The sequence below is a fragment of the Sapajus apella genome, unplaced genomic scaffold (genome assembly GCF_009761245.1).
Source record: "Sapajus apella isolate SASKATOON/1434 unplaced genomic scaffold, GSC_monkey_1.0 scaffold1, whole genome shotgun sequence".
Classification (NCBI taxonomy): Eukaryota; Metazoa; Chordata; class Mammalia; order Primates; family Cebidae; genus Sapajus; species Sapajus apella.
In genome coordinates, this window is record NW_022436941.1 from 10,193,790 (window position 1) to 10,211,065 (window position 17,276).

At 36.9% G+C, this 17,276-nt stretch overlaps 1 pseudogene; it reads right to left on the reverse strand.

Annotated features, from left to right (window-relative positions):
- Positions 1-995: 995 nt before the first annotated feature.
- Positions 996-16,842, reverse strand: LOC116544480 (annotated as a pseudogene).
- Positions 16,843-17,276: the final 434 nt, after the last annotated feature.

Below are 17,276 nucleotides of genomic sequence, written 5' to 3' on the forward strand. Positions count from 1 at the left end.
AAAAATTTTGACAGGAAGAAGAAATCACAGAGTCCCTACCTACTCCAACAGAAAATCTAACAAACTAGTTCATCCAGAAAAGATTTTCAGCAATCATGCATAAACACAGTTAACATGCTATAATAACAGAATATCTTTTAGTCTACTGCCAGCACACAGTATACATTCATTGGTGCTCAGTAAGTTATAATTCAACACCAATATAGAAAGCATTTTTGTCTTCATAGCACTAACAACTAAAAAGCACTCAGCGTAGTATACTTTGATCTTTAAGTGGGTAATCATGGAAATTCCAAGATCATATTCACTAGGTTAGGCTGAATATTCATCTATAAATTTTTTTTTCAAAAATAATTCTTCCAAAAGACTTCCAGAAACAGTCCTGATACAGTTACACTGTTTCTGTTGATTCCTATAGCCAAGACAAGCTGTGAATATGGGAGAGTCAGAAATCTCAAGGCAGGCAGCTGGCTTGAGGAACACCCTAGATAAATACTCCCAAATACTCAAAAGCCCCATTGAGGATGAAATACTGAATCTCTGACCCATGTAAAAAAAGAGCTGTGAGTGCACAAAGGATTCATGCAAAATCTGCTTGGGCAAGAAGAGTTCGTGATGGTGGATTATTCCACAACATATATACTGGGAGAAGGGTCCCCCTAGGTGGAATGCTTGACATGGGCTTGCTCTAGAGGAATCTGACTCAGGGCACCTGAGAGAGGTGTCTAGTTGGGGAGGGGAGGGATACTAGGGTTACGGAGCACTTGGGGAAGACTACTAAGGTTACAAAATACAGAAAAGTATTTCAGGAGAAACAGGTCTAGGAGTGTCAGGTCATTTTCGTTTTGACCCATCAATACTTAACATGAATGAGGAATTGCAGAACAGAGTCCGTCTATTTAAGATGTATTTTTCTGTCATAATTAGCTGAACCTATTGGCCAATTGGGCCAGTGAGATCCAGAATGCTCCCATTCATTTCCTGGAGGCAGGACCTTAGTACCACAGATTGTTCTGGGAAGCTGGCATAGAAGAAGATTTGCACAACAAAGTCACCATTAAGCCACTGTGTAAGTCCAGTCTCTGACCTGCTTTTTCTGCTTTGTAGTACAGAAATACTTCTTTAAAAGCCAGAAAAATCTGTAAATGTGAGCAGCATGTCGAATATGTCACCAGACACTTCATCCTTATGGTGCTGTAATGTTGCTGTGAAAACTGCCATGTTAAATCCAGGAATCCTCTTCAGCAGCTGTTCTATAAACTTTCCTACCAAAAATAGGCATCAAGTTGAGTTTTTTCTTCTGTGTCTGCAAACTCTTGGTAGTACTTGTCCATGAAATTTCTCTAATAACTGGAACTTGGCATCTTTGATAACATCCTCTAAGTAACCAATCACAGCATCAAATTCTGCATAAGTGGTGAAGTACAGCACAAAGCTTTCTTCATCTAAAGAGGCCACTGTTGCTGCCCTACCTACCAAGTGTGACAGGGGGCTGTTGGGCACCTATATTGCCCTGGCTCAGGCCTGAGCCCAGCCTCTGCTTTGTTCCCTAAAGCCTCAATCTGGCTGTCTGGTCACTCAGAACCCAGCTAGGTCAGTACTTGCGGGAGAGGTCCAACCTTGGGCTCCCCAGCTGCCACCATGCATAGGTCTGCATGCACAGCAGCCACTGCCACTGTGGTGCCATACATTCCATATTCATACATTTTTAAAGGAGTAAAATACCATAAAAAGATGAATGAGAGGATATTATATATCGGAGGAGAAAAAGAGTTGCTCTCAGATAATTAAGTGGAAAATTGCTGATGAGTTGTATTTGTATTCAATCTTGCACAATGAGTAGAAGTAGATACACAGAAGTGACAAGTGTTGGTCAGCTCAGGTCTCCTGAGAAGCAGACACCAACTTGGAACTATGTGTACTAGACATTTATTAGGGGAGACACTTATGAAGAATCAAGGGTGAAAGTGAGTAGATAAGGAAAGCCTCAGAGCATGATGCATGTCTGTGCTTTTTAAAAGGAGAGAGAGCAGAATTAGGAAGAACCCCAGACTATAGCATTGTTCTCAGAAAGTCTCAGGCAGAATGTTGGGGGTTTCATGAATCAAAGTTGCCTATTTGAGACATATTGCATAGGGCTGAAATGGGCTAGCACTTATAATTCTACTATGCTGAGTCACTGGTTAGTGGTAGCCCAGGGAAAATGTGATCTCCGCATTCACAGGATTGGCTGCTGAAGGCTTTCAATTAACTCTGCTCCCTATAGCAGATTTTCTTAAAGAGTTCTGAAGGGCACATGTCCATGCCTGCCCTATGGAGTAAAGATGGTCAAGCACAGAGAGAGAAATTGCAAGGTGCCTATGACAAATAGCAACCTCAGAGTGTGTGGCATATGATGTACAGGAAAGATAGTGGTAGAAGAAAATTACAAAGACAGTCTGAGACCAAAACTTTGAACAGTCTTAACTAATCAAATGGGGAGTTTAGACTGAACAGTCTTTAATAATAATGATTCATTACAAGTTTAATTTTTTAAACAGAAGGGTGGTGCTGTCATATTGTCTAGTAGATGAATACTGAAGAAATTTAAAACATTGATTTTAGGTAGGAGGGATACTGTAGTTCTAGGTTTATGTCCAGAACTCAGGGCTTAGAGAGGAAATTTAAATTACCTACTACAAAGTGAGAATTAAAGTTGTGAAACTGAAAAGCATTGCTTAGAGTGAGCTCAGAGAGGAGAGCATGACCAAGAAAATTTCCATGGCAAATATGAGTTTAAAATTGAGAAGTCACATTATATGTTGAGAATCTTATTTCCCATCCTACTTTAAAAACAGTATATTATTTTTTAAATGGCAAAACCTTTTTCATCTCTAATATTCGAGATTAAATTTTCATTTAGAAGTTTTCCTAAAGTGAGACATATAAGGAAAATATTTTTGCACAGTTTAAAATAATGACAATTGTGAAAATACATTTATTTCTATTTTATTGTATTTCATTCCTCTTTTTGAAGATAAATGAACACAAATGAACAGGTCATTCAGTGCAACTTTATAACTGAATTGAAAGCATAATGGTAAATATGGTACTTTTAATAAACTAAATCACTGTCAATACCACTCAAGTGCACATCTGAAATATAGACTATTTTTTAAATGTTGAGAAAATAGAAATGACTAACTCTTTGTTGCTGAGTTCCCTGACCGAGTACTTACCCATGCCACACACATTTACACACAACACATGGAGCTTCCCCCACTTCACCTTTGTTCCTTTGTTCTTGTTCTTCTTCTACCTTTTACTTTTCTTCATGCTTCCTTTTACTCATTTCTCCTATTCCCATCCTGATCTTGCACAGTCTCTGAGTAATCGAGACCCACAGAATTATGTTTTTCTTCATCAAGAAAGCCTTAATTGAGACATTTTTGGAAAAATTCATTCAGTTTGGAAGCCTTATTCTTCATAAATATAAAATTTCTTTGCCAATCTTGGCTGGAATTATAAAACATGGTGGGTAAAGCAAACACTGCAAAGACTTGAGACTTACAGTGAGGTCAGTAAGCTTGAGAAGCTGATGACGAGGGGCGTTTGGCAAAACCCCAGATCAAACAGTTGGAGACTAAGGTAAATACCTTCATCTGGTTTTGGAATGCAGTTTTCACCAGCTGAAAGCAGAGTTGAGGCACCATGTGAAGCTGTAGCAACCTTGTTTGTTGCTATAGGGTTGAGCCACTTAGAAAAATCTTACTTCCTAGAAAACAAAATCTAGCACTTTCACCTAAGGAGGCATTTGAGGAGTATCTGAGGAGATTTTCTTGTTTGAAGAACAGGAACTTAACGCATACTTCCCTGGTTCACTTGAGATGAGCAGTAAAAACCTATTCAATATGCAGAGACTGTTGGCCATAGCCACAGAATGTGATTGCATTAATATTGGAAGGATTTCTATGCTTTGAGATGATTGCTGAAATTGTTTTAAAAGTCCTTATACTTAAACCAAAATGCTCTTTTGGCTTTCTCTTCTTAGTTCAGCTGAGCTGTACAATTAAAAATGTCAAGCTTCAAGTGTCAGGCATAGAATAAATAGGACATTATAGATCTGAGAACAGCCTCAGGTTCTTGCTGCCTGTCACACACTTCATTCAGCTGCCACATTATATGACCTTTTCATTACAGGTGAGTCACAGGTTTACTGCTGAGGTCAGGACTGAAGGCAGTGATATTCCTTATTTTATTCCTTATTTTTTTCTATTCTTTAACCATTCTGAATAATTACAAACTATGTAAAAATCTCCACTTGAGCATTTCTTTTGAAGATCTGTAAATCAAGATGACTCAAAATGTCCTAAGTATTAACAAGCCAAGCACAATAGACTTTTGAAATTTCATTTTGAAAATTTCATTAGGCAAAGCACCTTGCTAAAGAAAAACAAGAAGTAAAATGCATTAAAGATTACTGATATTGTTCAATTTGCAAATGTTCTAAAAATTACTTTAGCCAAAAAAACAAATAGACTAGTGAAAAATTAATATTAGTGGATTCAATTGCCCAGAATAAATTGAAATAATTGAATGGTAAAAGAAGGAAATAAATGGAAATCTTGTTGAAAACCTGTTTGGAAACAAAAACCTTATGGGAAATGAAAACAGTATGATGCTCCAAATTTACTTAATTTTTAAATTCTATAATAATTGTAATCTGTATTCAGGCTGTTTTGCTATTTATTCAAATTGTTCTTGTTTCTTCCATACAGAAGGAAGGAAGCAGTTGGATCACCCTTGATCTTTTGTTTTCCTTCTGGCTCCATTTTTAATCCATCAGCAAGTCCCATATTCTCTGCTTTAAAATAGACTCTGAATCTCCACTTCTTCCCACCTCTATTGCTAATGCTCTTGTGCAAACACCACTATTTCTAGCCTGGATGTCTGCAGTGGCCTCCTGACTGTTCTGCCTCTCCCACTGCCTGCTATAGTATTGTCTTTACACAGTAGCCATATTCAAAGAAAATCAAATCATGGTCCTGATTGAAACTCTTCAGTGATACACATAGGATGAAATTCATATCTATACCATATCTCACAAGTTGCCACCATCTGGTCCCTGCCTATATCTCTGTCATCAACATCTACCACTGCTCCCCTCCCTCACTGTTTTGCTGTTGCACTGCTTTCTGAACTGCTCTGGACATGTTAGAGTAGTCCCCACCTCAGAGCATTCATTTATTCTTGCTCTTCTGCTCAGATGTTTATATGCATTACTACTCATAATTTGAGTTTTTACTTCAATGTTATTTTCTCAGAGAACTCCTTCCTGCATTCACTATCCCTGTGTCCTGCTGGCTTTCCTTTCTGGCACTTATCACTATCTTATGCTATATTGCCTATCTACTTCTTTTCTATCTGTCTCTCCCACTAGAATGCAAGCTCCATGATAAGAGGGACCTTTTTCTTTGTAGTAGAGACAAAACCTACAGTGTAAGACAAGAAAAAGAATGTGTATTCAATATATATTAATTCAGTGAGAGATCAGTAGAGGAGAATAAGTAGCTTTCTTTCTTTTATTTCTTTTTAACCAGCAAAATGGCATTTCTTTACTGTATAAAGTTTAAAAATCATTATTTCAAAATCATCAGAAAAAATGGTAATATGTCAAGTGATATAATTTGTGATACAAAGCAGAGAAATACTCATCTTCTTGTTTGCTGTGGCCTAAAAAGGAGATTACAATAGACAATCTAGGCACGCATATATTTTTTCTTTTTTCCTTTCCTTTTTTTTTTTTTTTTTTTGAGACGGAGTTTCACTCTTGCTACCCAGGCTGGAGTGCAATGGCACAATCTCGGCTCACCACAACCTCCGCCTCCTGAGTTCAGGCAATTCTCCTGCCTCAACCTCCTGAGTAGCTGGGATTACAGGCACGCACCACCATGCCCAGCTAATGTTTTTTGTATTTTGAGTAGAGATGGGGTTTCACCATGTTGACCAGGATGGTCTTGATCTCTTGACCTCGTGATCCACCCGCCTCCGCCTTCCAAAGTGCTGGGATTACAGGCTTGAGCCACCGTGCCCGGCCTTCTTTTTTCCTTTTCTTAGGAAGTCACCAGCTATTTCTGATGTGAAGTTTGGTTGTTGCTGCTATTGCTATTATAGTTCTTATTAGAAACTTTAATTTGATTGCACACATTAAAAGTTAATGCAAAGGAATTCTTTAGAAAAACTTAAATGTCAATAAATCTTTTAGTTCTTGTGGTCTTTATAAGCAGTATAGGATAGTGATGAAGCATACACACTCAAGACAGACTGCCTAGATTTGACTCCTCATTCAAATTACTTGCAAAATGATCATTTTATTATTTATTTATAAAGTATGAATGGTGATGATAATAATCATATATTCAGACATAGCGGCCTCATGGGGTTCCTGTGAAGGCTAAGTGAGTTAATAAATGTAAAGTATTTAGAGCAATTCTTGGCACAATAGAAACATTTTAAAATGTTGATTTTGAATTTCTTATTATATAAACTTCTCTAGATAGAAAATATTACCATGAGAAAAAATACTCAGTATTAATGGCTACATCAGAGAATTTAGGTTTGGAAAACTTGGCTTCTGCTGCATATGAAGGATTGTATGCCCATCATTTCAATTTCCACAGATCTCATTAAGGCTGCATAAATGGCATGCCTTCAAGACATACTTTCTAGTCATACTTTCTAGGGAGTGGGTAAATCTGGGGTGAAAAGTAGCAATACTTTTGTTTTCTGGTAAATAAGTTGATGATTTGTAAAAAGGAACACTGTGACTGAATAATCAGTTTCACCGAATTTATTTGCTGTTTTAGTCAAACAATGTGTCAGTAAAAGTTACAGCAAATTATTGTTTACAAACAAGACCACTTTCACCCAATTCTTTGATTACTTTGGCCTACACGTATAGTCTTATGATGATCAATGTAAATAGGCAGGGAGTATCTGAGGAAATAAATGAGATTGGCAGGAAAAAAAAGATGTGAAAACAAAAGAGAACAGGAAAATAAAGGTTATATATTATTCTTATTTTTAAGTTTCAGACTAATTATCAAATATGATACTAGCCATCTATTTTACGGATTATAAGATATTAGTTTTCTTATTTGAAAATCTTTAGGGTCTGATAATAGAAATTTTATTCCAAAATAATGTGATATCAGTGAATGTGTATGTCTGCATGCATGCATTTTTGTGTGTGGTGGGGCTATTTTATGAACAATGACAACAATCCTGGTTAAGCAGACAGAAAGGATAGGGGCTCCATGAGTTAGCTGAGTTGTCTAACTTAGGTGATGTTAAAAATGAATGCAAGACCTTACCTCCAAATGAGCACACTGGACCTCAGCAATGGTTCTTAAGCAGATTGAAATATCTGAAATGTCAGATATAGAATTCAAAGTCCAGATGGCAAGAATGCTTGCCAAGATCCAGGAGAAAGTTGAAACCCAATACAAAGAGTCCAAGGAATCTAGTAAAAAAATCCAAGGACTGAAAGACAAAATAGCCATTTTAAGAAAGAACCAATGAGAACTTCTGGAACTAAAAAATTCACTGGAGGCGGATCCAAGATGGCCAAATAGGAACAGCTCTGGAGTACAGTTCCCAGTGAGAACAAAGCAGAGGGTGAGCGATCACCTCATTTTCAAACGAGTTATTTCTGCCTACAGACCAGGAGATTCCTGAGCTGAAAAGCTCCATGAGTTTCCAGCACGGCTGTCTTAGCTGGTGCCGGGTAGGCACACAGAAACTCACACAGGTCTAGGTGGCTGTTTCAACTGGTGCCAGGAACACCTGTGAGACAGAGCCGCCAATTTAACTGAAAGGGAGGGGGCTGAGACAGGGAGCCAGGCTATCTGGCTCAGCAGGCACCACCCCCACAAAACAAGAAATCTGAAACAATTTGGACTGAGAGTTTCACAGCAAGCACAGCTGGACCCAGGCTGGTACAGCTCAGTAGGGGGAAGGGTGTCCCTAACTACCGAGGCAGTTCACACAGCAGCTGAGCAGAGCCTGCAGCAGCTCAGCAATGCCTCTGCAGGCAGACTGTAACTAGACTACTCAGTGCAGGGCAGGACATCTATGAAAAAAGGCAGCAGCATGACATGAACTTATAAATAAAGCCAACCTTCCTAGGACAGAGCACCTGGGAAAAGAGGCGGTTATGAGTTCAGCTGCAGCAGACTTACAGGTACTTGCCCAGCAGCTCTGCATGGAACAATGGAGCTCCCAGCACAGCACTCAAGCTCCTGTAAGGGACAGGCTGTCTTCTCAAGCTACACCCCAACCCACATATACCCAAAGAGACATCTCATAAAGGAGAGCTCAGGCCGACATCTGGTGAGCACCCTTCTGGGATGAGAATAGGAGAGGAAGAAGCCAGCGGCAACCTTTGCTGTTCTGCAGCCCCTGGGGTGATGGCCAGGTGAACGGGGTCTGGAGTAGACCTCCAGTAGTCCTGCAGCAGAAGGGTCTATTAGAAGGAAAACTAAGAAGCAGAAAGAAATCATTTCAACATCAACAAAAAGGACATCCACTTAGAGATCTTATCCAAAAGTCACCAACTACAAAGACCACAGGTAGATAAAGCCACTCAGATGGGAAGAAACCAGTGCAAAAAGGATGAAAACACCAAAAAGGAGAACGCCACTCCTTCAAGGGATCACAACTCCTCACCAGGTAGGAATCAAGGATGGAGAATGAATCTGATGAATTGACAGAAACAGGCTTCAGAAGATGGGTATTAACAAACTTCTCAGAGTTAAAAGAACATGTGCTAACCCAATGCAAAGAAACTGAGAACCTAGAAAAAAGGTTAGATGAGATGCTAACTAGAATAAACAGCTTAGAGAAGAATATAAATGACTCTAAGGAGCTGAAAAACACAGCACCAGCACTTGGCAAAGCATACACAAGTTTCAGTAGCTGAATTGACCAAGCAGAAGAGAGGCTATCAGAGATTGAAGATCAACTCAATGAAATAAAATGAGAAGGCTAGAATAGAGAAAAAAGAGTGAAAAGAAATGAAGAAAGCCTCCAAGAAATATGGGATTATGTGAAAACGCCTAATCTATGTTTGATCGGTGTACCTGAATGTGATGGAGGGAATTAATCCAAGCTGGAAAATACTGTTCAGGATATTATCCAGGAGAACTTCCCCAACCTAGCAAGGCATGCCAACATTCAAGTCCAGGAAATACAGAGAACACCACAAAGATATTCCTCAAGAAGAGCAGCCCCAAGGCACATAATCATCAGATTCACCAGGGTTGAAATGAAGGAAGAAATGCAAAGGGCAGCGAGAGAGAAAGGTCGGGTATCCACAAAGGGAAGCCCATCAGACTCACAGTGGATCTCTTGGCAGAAACCCTACAAGCCAGAAGAGAGTGGGGGCCAATATTCAACATCCTTAAACAAAAGAACTTTCAACCTAGAATTTCATATCCAGCCAAACTAAGGTTCATAAGAGAAGGGGAAAAAATCCTTTATGGACAAGCAATTGCTGAGAGATTTTGTTACCACTAGGACTGCCTTACAAGAGTGCCTGAAAGAAGCACTAAACAAGGAAAGGAACAACCAGTACCAGCCACTCCAAAAACACACCAAATGGTAAAGACCATCGACACAATGAAGAAAATGCATCAACTAATGGGCAAAACATCCAGCTGTCATCAAAATGGCAGGATCAAATTCACACATAACAATATTAATCTTAAATGTAAATGGGCTAAATGCCCCAATCAAAAAACACAGACTGGCAAATTGGATAAAAAGTCAAAACCCATCAGTGTGTTGTATTCAGGAAACCCATCTCACATGCAAGGACACAGAAAGCCTCAAAATAAAGGTATGGAGGAAGATTTACCAAGTAAATGGAGAGCAAAAAAAAAGCAGGAGTTGCAACCCTAGTCTCTGATAAAATGGAATTTAAACCAACAAAGATCAAAAGAGACAAAGAAGGGCATTACATAATGGCAAAATAATCAATGCATCAAGAAGAACTAACAATCCTAAATACATATGCACCCAATATAGGAGTACTGAGGTACATAAAACAAGTTCTTAATTACCCACGAAGAGATGTAGACTCCCACACAATAATAGTGGGAGACTTTAACACTCCACTGTCACTATTAGATCAATGAGACAGAAAATTAAGAAGGATAGCCAGGACTTGAACTCAGATCTGGACCAGGCAAACCTAATAGACATCTACAGAAATCTTCACCCCAAATCCACAGAATATACATTCTTCTCAGCACTGCATGGCACCTACTCTAAAATTGACCACATAATTGGAAGTAAATCACTCCTCAGCAAATGCAAAAGAATGGAAAAATCTCTACTAAAAATGCACAAATTAGCTATTTGGGAGGCTGAGGCAGGAGAATTGCTTGAACCTGGGAGGCAGAGGTTGCAGTGAGCTGATATCTCACCACTGTACTCCAGCCTGGTGACTGAAAGACTGTCTCACAGACAAAAAAAAAAAAAAAAAAAAGAAGACTGAACATGAAGAGACAGAAAATTTGAACATACCAATAATGAGTAAGAAAGTTAAATCAGTAACAAAAACATCTCCCAAAAAGGAAAAATTCAGCACCTAATGGCTTCATTGCTACTATCAAACATTTGAAGAAGAACCAAGAATACACTTCTTTAACTCTTTCAAACAAATGGATAAGAGAAAATGCTTTTGATCTCATTTGATGAGGCTAGCATCACCTTGATACCAAAGCAAGATGAAAACATTACAGGAAAAGAAAATTACATTATAATGTCTTTGATGAATGTAGATGTAAAACTTCCCAGCAAAATACTAGCAAACTGAGTTCAACAGCATATTAAAAGTTTCATTCACCATGATCAAGTGGCATTTATCATAAGAATGCAAGAATGGTTAAACATACAAAATTTATTATTTTCATATTCGACATTAACAGAATGATGGACAAAACCATATGATCATCTCAATAGATGCAGAAAAAGTACTATATAAAATTTAATATCCCCTCATCATAAAAATTCTTAACAAATTAGCTATAGCATGAATGTATCTCTACATAATAAAGGCCATGTATATCAAACCCATAGCTAATAATATACTCACTGGTGAAAAAGTGAAAGCTTTTTCTCTTAAGATCAGGAACAAGATGTCTGCTGTTACCACTGTATTCAATATAGTACTAGAAATTATACTAGAGAAAGAAATAAAGAAGATTTGAATTGGAAAAGCAGATAAATTTGTAGATTTTATATATATAATCATTTAGACACCTCCAAAAAGCTTTTAGAACTACTACATGAATTAAGCAAAGTTGTAGGATACAAAACCAGCCAAGAAAAATTAGTAACATTTCTATACAGTAACCAAAAAATCCAAAAAGGAAATCAAGAAGAAATCCAGTTTACAATATATGCAAACATAAAATACTTTTGAATAAATGTGACTATGGAAGTAAAATACTTGTACAACAAAAACTTTAAAACATTGATAAAAGAAATTGAAAATGATAAAATAAATATAAGGTAGCCTGTGTTTATAGATTAGAAGAAATATTTTAAAATATTAATACTATCCAAAGTTGTCTACAGATTTAGTATATTTTCTATCAAAATTACAACGCCATTTTTCACAGAAATAGAAAAAACAATCTTAAAATTTGTGTAGAACCACAAGGACCCCAAATAGCCAAAGCAATCTTGGGCAAAAAGAAAAAAGATCAAGGTATCATACTAGCTGACTTCAAAATATATTACAGTGCTGTAATAACCCAAACAGCATAATACTTGCATAAAAACTTGCAAATAGACAAATAGCCCAGAAATAAATCCAGGCATTTATGGCCAATTGATTTGTGACAAAGGGGCCAAGAACTCACGATGGGGAAAGGACAGTCTCTTAAATAAATGATCTTGGGAAACTGGATGTCTAAAGGCAGAAGAATAAAATTAGACTATTATCTCATGTCATATACAAAAGTCAATTCAAAATAATTTGAAGACGTTGACTTAAGACCCAGATCTGTAAAACTACTCTAAGAACATATAGGAAAAAGGTTCATGACATTTTGTCCAGGCAATGGTTTTTTGGCTATGATCTCCAAAACACAGGAAACAAAATAAAAAATAGACAAATGAAATTGCTTCAAAGTAAAAATTTTTGCACAGCAAGGGGAAGCCAATTAATAGTGTTAAGAGACAATATACAGAATAAAAGAAAATATTTGTAAACCATATACCTGATAAAGAATTAATATCTAAAATGTATAGGAAACTCAAGTTAATAGCAAGGAAAAAAAACAATTAAGTTAAAGGATGGGCAAAGACCTGGATAGACACAAAAGAAGACATAGAAATGGCCAAGAAGTATATGAAAAAAAATTCAACCTCACTAATTATCTGGAAAATGCTAATTAATATCACAATGACCCTGACCCCCATATACCCAAAGAGTCACCTCATAAAGGAGAGATCAGACTGACATTTGGCGGATATCCTCCTGGGACACAGATAGCAGAAGAAGAAACTGGTAGCAACCCTTACTGTTCTGCAGCTGCTGCAGGTGATCCCCAGGCAAGCAGGGCCTGGAGTGGACCTCAGCAGTCCTACAGCAGAGGGGCCAGACTGTTAGAAGGAAAACTAAGAAACAGAAATAACTTCATTATCAACTAACGGGACGTCCACTCAGAGACCCAATCTGAAAGTCAGCAACCACAAAGATGACAGGTGGATAAATCCACAAAGATGGGAAGAAACCAGTGCAAAAAGGCTAAAAACACCTGAAACCAGAATGCCTCTCCTCCTACGAGGGATCACAACTCTTCATCAGCATGGGAACAAGGCCTGATGGAGAATGAATGTGATGAATTGACAGAATCAGGCTTCAGAAGGTGGCTAATAAGAAACTTCCATGAGCTAAAAGAATATGTTCTAACTCAATGCAAATAAACTAAGAACCTTAAAAAAAGATTTGACAAAATGCTAACAAGAATAGACAACTTAGAGAGGAATATCAATGAATTGATGGAGCTGAAAAACACAACACGAGAACTTTGCAAAGCATGCAAAAGTTTTAACAGTCAAATTGACCAAGCAGAAGCAAGGATAACAGAGGTCAAAGATCAACTCAATGAAACAAAACGAGAAGGCAAGATTAGAGAAAAAAGGCTAAAAAGGAATGAACAAAGTCTCCAAGAAATATGGGACTATGTGAAAAGACCTAATCTATGTTTGATAGGTGTACCTGAATGTGATGAAGAGAATGAATCCAAGCTGGAAAATATTCTTCAGGATATTACCCAGGAAAAGTTCCCGAACCTAGCAATGCAGGCCAATATTCAAGTCCAGGAAATACAGATAACACCACAAAGATATTCCTCAAGAAGAGCAACCCCAAGGCACATAACAGTCAGATTCACCAGGGTTGAAATGAAGGAGAAAATGCTAAGGGCAGCCAGAGAGAAAGGTCAGGTTACCCACAGGGGGAGGCCCATCAGACTCATAGCAGATCTCTCAGCAGAAACCCTACAAGCCAGAAGAGAGTGGGGGCCAATATTCAACATCCTTAAAGAAAAAAACTTTCAACCCAGAATTTCATATCCAGCCAAACTAAGCTTCATAAGTGAAGTAAAAATAAAATCCTTTGTGAACAAGCAAGTACTCAGAGATTTCATCACCACCAGGCCTGCTTTACAAGAGCTCCTGAAAGAAACACTAAACAAGGAAAGGAACAACCAGTACCAGCCACTCCAAAAACACACCAAATGGTAAAGAGCATCAACATAATGAAAAATCTGCATCAACTAATGGGCAAAACAGCCAGCTAGCTTTAAATGGCAGTATCAAATTCACACACATCAATATTATCCCTAAATGTAAATGGACTAAATGCCCCAACCAAAAGACACAGACAGGCAAATTGGATAAAAAGTGACCCCATTCTTAAAAGGCTTCCAGCTTAGTTGGGGAGATAGCAAATATGGTCAGGTAATTTTTAAATCAAAACTAGAGAAATTTGTAACTGTAAAATGGAATGAGAATATTGGACTTTGAATGCTTTAGGACTAAATGTTATAGTCTTATAAAATTGCTCAATTCCTACTTAAGATTAGCCACGAATTCTGATGTGAAAGAACTCATGACTTTAGCTAAGGCATCCTATTGTCTAGCAGAAGTTTCTTCAATAAAGGAAATGTTTGATAATCTGTGCCATCCAATAAGATAGCCAGTAATTACATGTGGCCTTTGAGCCTCTGAAACGTGATTAGTGTAACTGAGAAATTAAATGTTTAATTTAAATTATATTAAAATAATCACAAAAAAAGAAAAGATACTCAGCATCATAGCTCATTAGGGAAGTGCAAAATAAAATCAAATTAAGACACCACTATACACCTTTTAGAATTACTAAAATAAAACGACTGATAATACAACATGCTTGTGAATATGTGGGACAACTGAAGCAAAACTCATATGTTTCTGGTGGAAATACAAAACAAGATAGTCACTTTAGAAAACAGCTAAAAAAAAAAAGAAAATGAAATTTTTATTTTATATTAGCCTGGCACTGAGGTGCATGCCTGTAGTCTCAGATACTTGGTAGGGTAGCCTCACATGGAAGGGTGGCTTGAGGTGAGGAGTTTGATGCTGCACTGAGCTATGATCACATCACTGCATTCCAGCCTGGGCAATAGAGCAAGACTCCCATCCTCTCTCCCTCTTTCTTTCTCTCTTTTTTTCTTTTCTTTCTTTCTCTCTTTTCTTTTCTCTTTCTTTCTTATTCTTTCTCTTTCTTTCTTTAAAAAGAAAAATAATAAAGGGGATCCTAATACATCCTCTGAAATACTGCACAAGGTCTATTGGTAAGGCAGAAATAAGAGCTCTACTTTTTATTATTTACGCATGATGAATCACTGATGTTCAAGGTTTTTATTCACATTATATTGCGTGTGGGCTTTTAGGGTTATGGATGATTTCTGTATTATTTCCAAGTAGAGAAATAATTTGGATTTGGCTCAGGTAAAATTCTATAACATGTGTATCAAGCTGCAGCAGAAAGCACTTCCCAGGGGAGTCATTATCTTACCTCAACTACCTTTTCCTTTGCTATTTCCAGCTGAGAAAGCAGCTCTTGGGTATGAAGTTTCTGTCGACTCAGCTCACTCCTATTAATCAAAAGAGAGTACCAAAAATCCATTAATATAATTGTTCAAAATAAGAATCTTTATCAGCAAGATAAATGTTCATGATTTGAATAAAAATACCATCTTGATGTGCAAAATAAAGTCACTTACTAATAAAAATAATAATAAAATAAAATAAAAATGAGATCTGTACCTCATACCTGTTAGAATGGCTATCATAAAAAAGACAAAGGATAAATGCTGGTAAGGATGTGGGGAAAATGTAAATTAGCACAGTCATTATAGAAAGCAGTATGGAGGTTCCTAAAAAAAATTTAAAAAAGAATTATTATATGATCCAACAATCCCACTTCTGGTATGCTTCTAAAGGAAATTAAATCGACATTTCAAAGAGATATCTGCATGTCCACATTCATTGTAGCATTAGAATCAACCTAAGTGTCTATCAGTGAATGAATGGATGAAATGTGGTATAATATACACAATGGAATACTATTCAGTCTTAAAAAAAGAATGCTATCCTATTTTTTGCAACAATGTGGACAAACCTGGAGAACATCTTAGGTGGAATGAGCTAGGCACAGAAACATCAAGCTAGAACATGATCCTATTTATACATCAAATCTAAAAAAATGAACTCAGAGAGTAGAATGGTGTTTTACCAGGGGCTGGGGTTGTGGGAAGTTTTGGAGAGATGTTGTTCACAATATGTAACATTTCAGTCAGGAAGAATAAGTCCAAGAGATCTATTGTACAACATGATGACTATAATTAATAACAATGTATTGTATTACTGAAAATTGCAGAGTAGATTTTAAGCAGTCTTCACCACAAAAAATAGGGATTGGACATAATTAACATGATAATTAGCTTGCTTGATCCATTCTACAATGTATACATATTTTAAGACATCATGTTGTGCACAATATATATATATATATATATATATAATTTTAATTTGTTAATTAAAATTTGAAAAAGAATTGAGGTATATCCCAATGAGACTTGACATTAACACAAAGTCTGTGGGAAATGATGGAACTTCTGTTTTAGATACCAGTAAGATTAACAGTGTATAATAAGGTTGAAATCCATCAACTTTGAAGACAGTATTAAGGGATAACATTCACGTTTTCTAAAGGAAAGCTACAATAATTTTTTTTGTTATATTCCTTAAGTGGGGCCATTGTTTAGAAGTATAACTGGCAATTGCATATGGTAATTTGTGAAAATTACCACTATTTTTCAAATCTAAGAATTCTCAGCTGCAGTCTTTTTAAATTCTCTGCTAGAAACAGAGTGACTAGGCTTCAAAATCCATAAACACAGATCTGTTTCCATGCAGACATGTAGTCCCCTCCCTTTGTAATTATTACATCATTCCTTTAATAAAGGAATGAAGAAATTAATAATGATTAGTCTCCACAAGGAAGAGGATTTTTTAAGATTCAGAAAACTATATGCTTAATATTCAACTTAAGAGCCCACAACCTTGACTAACAGCTTTAGAAAATAACTGTCTTTGTTGCTACAGTTCCAGACAAGGTGCCCAGGGTTCCCACAGAGTAGTTGAGAACCATTTTATGACTCACATTTGTTTCATCTGGGAATATAGCATCTTTTTGGTTACTTCTTTTTGCACTCACCTGGTCAGCAATGTCCCATCCATCCTTAGATTGTTGGCTCCTTCAAGCTTTGTAAGAGAAGGGAACTCTCAGGTATTAGCATCTGAGAATTAGCCATACACTTGCCATGCACTCAATCACTGCTATTATTTCCTACCCTTTCCCTTCTTTACACCAAATGAAACTCAGAAAGTTCTAATTTTATTTTATATCTTGAATAAATAATTGCCTTCAGTAGGTTATTTTCAAAAGTCTCTTCTAATTTTAAATGAATTATTAAATTAATATAGAAAAACAGGATAATTTTTAGTTATTAATCAGCTAGAAAATGCTTTTTAATTTTCTAGTTGATTAACAACTAAAAATTATTATTTGTTTTTTCGTATTAGCTCCCTTTTAGAGTTAAACTAAATGTTACATGAAGGTGATATTCGATACACTTGCTAGGTTATGGTATAAAATGATAATCTGACTGCTT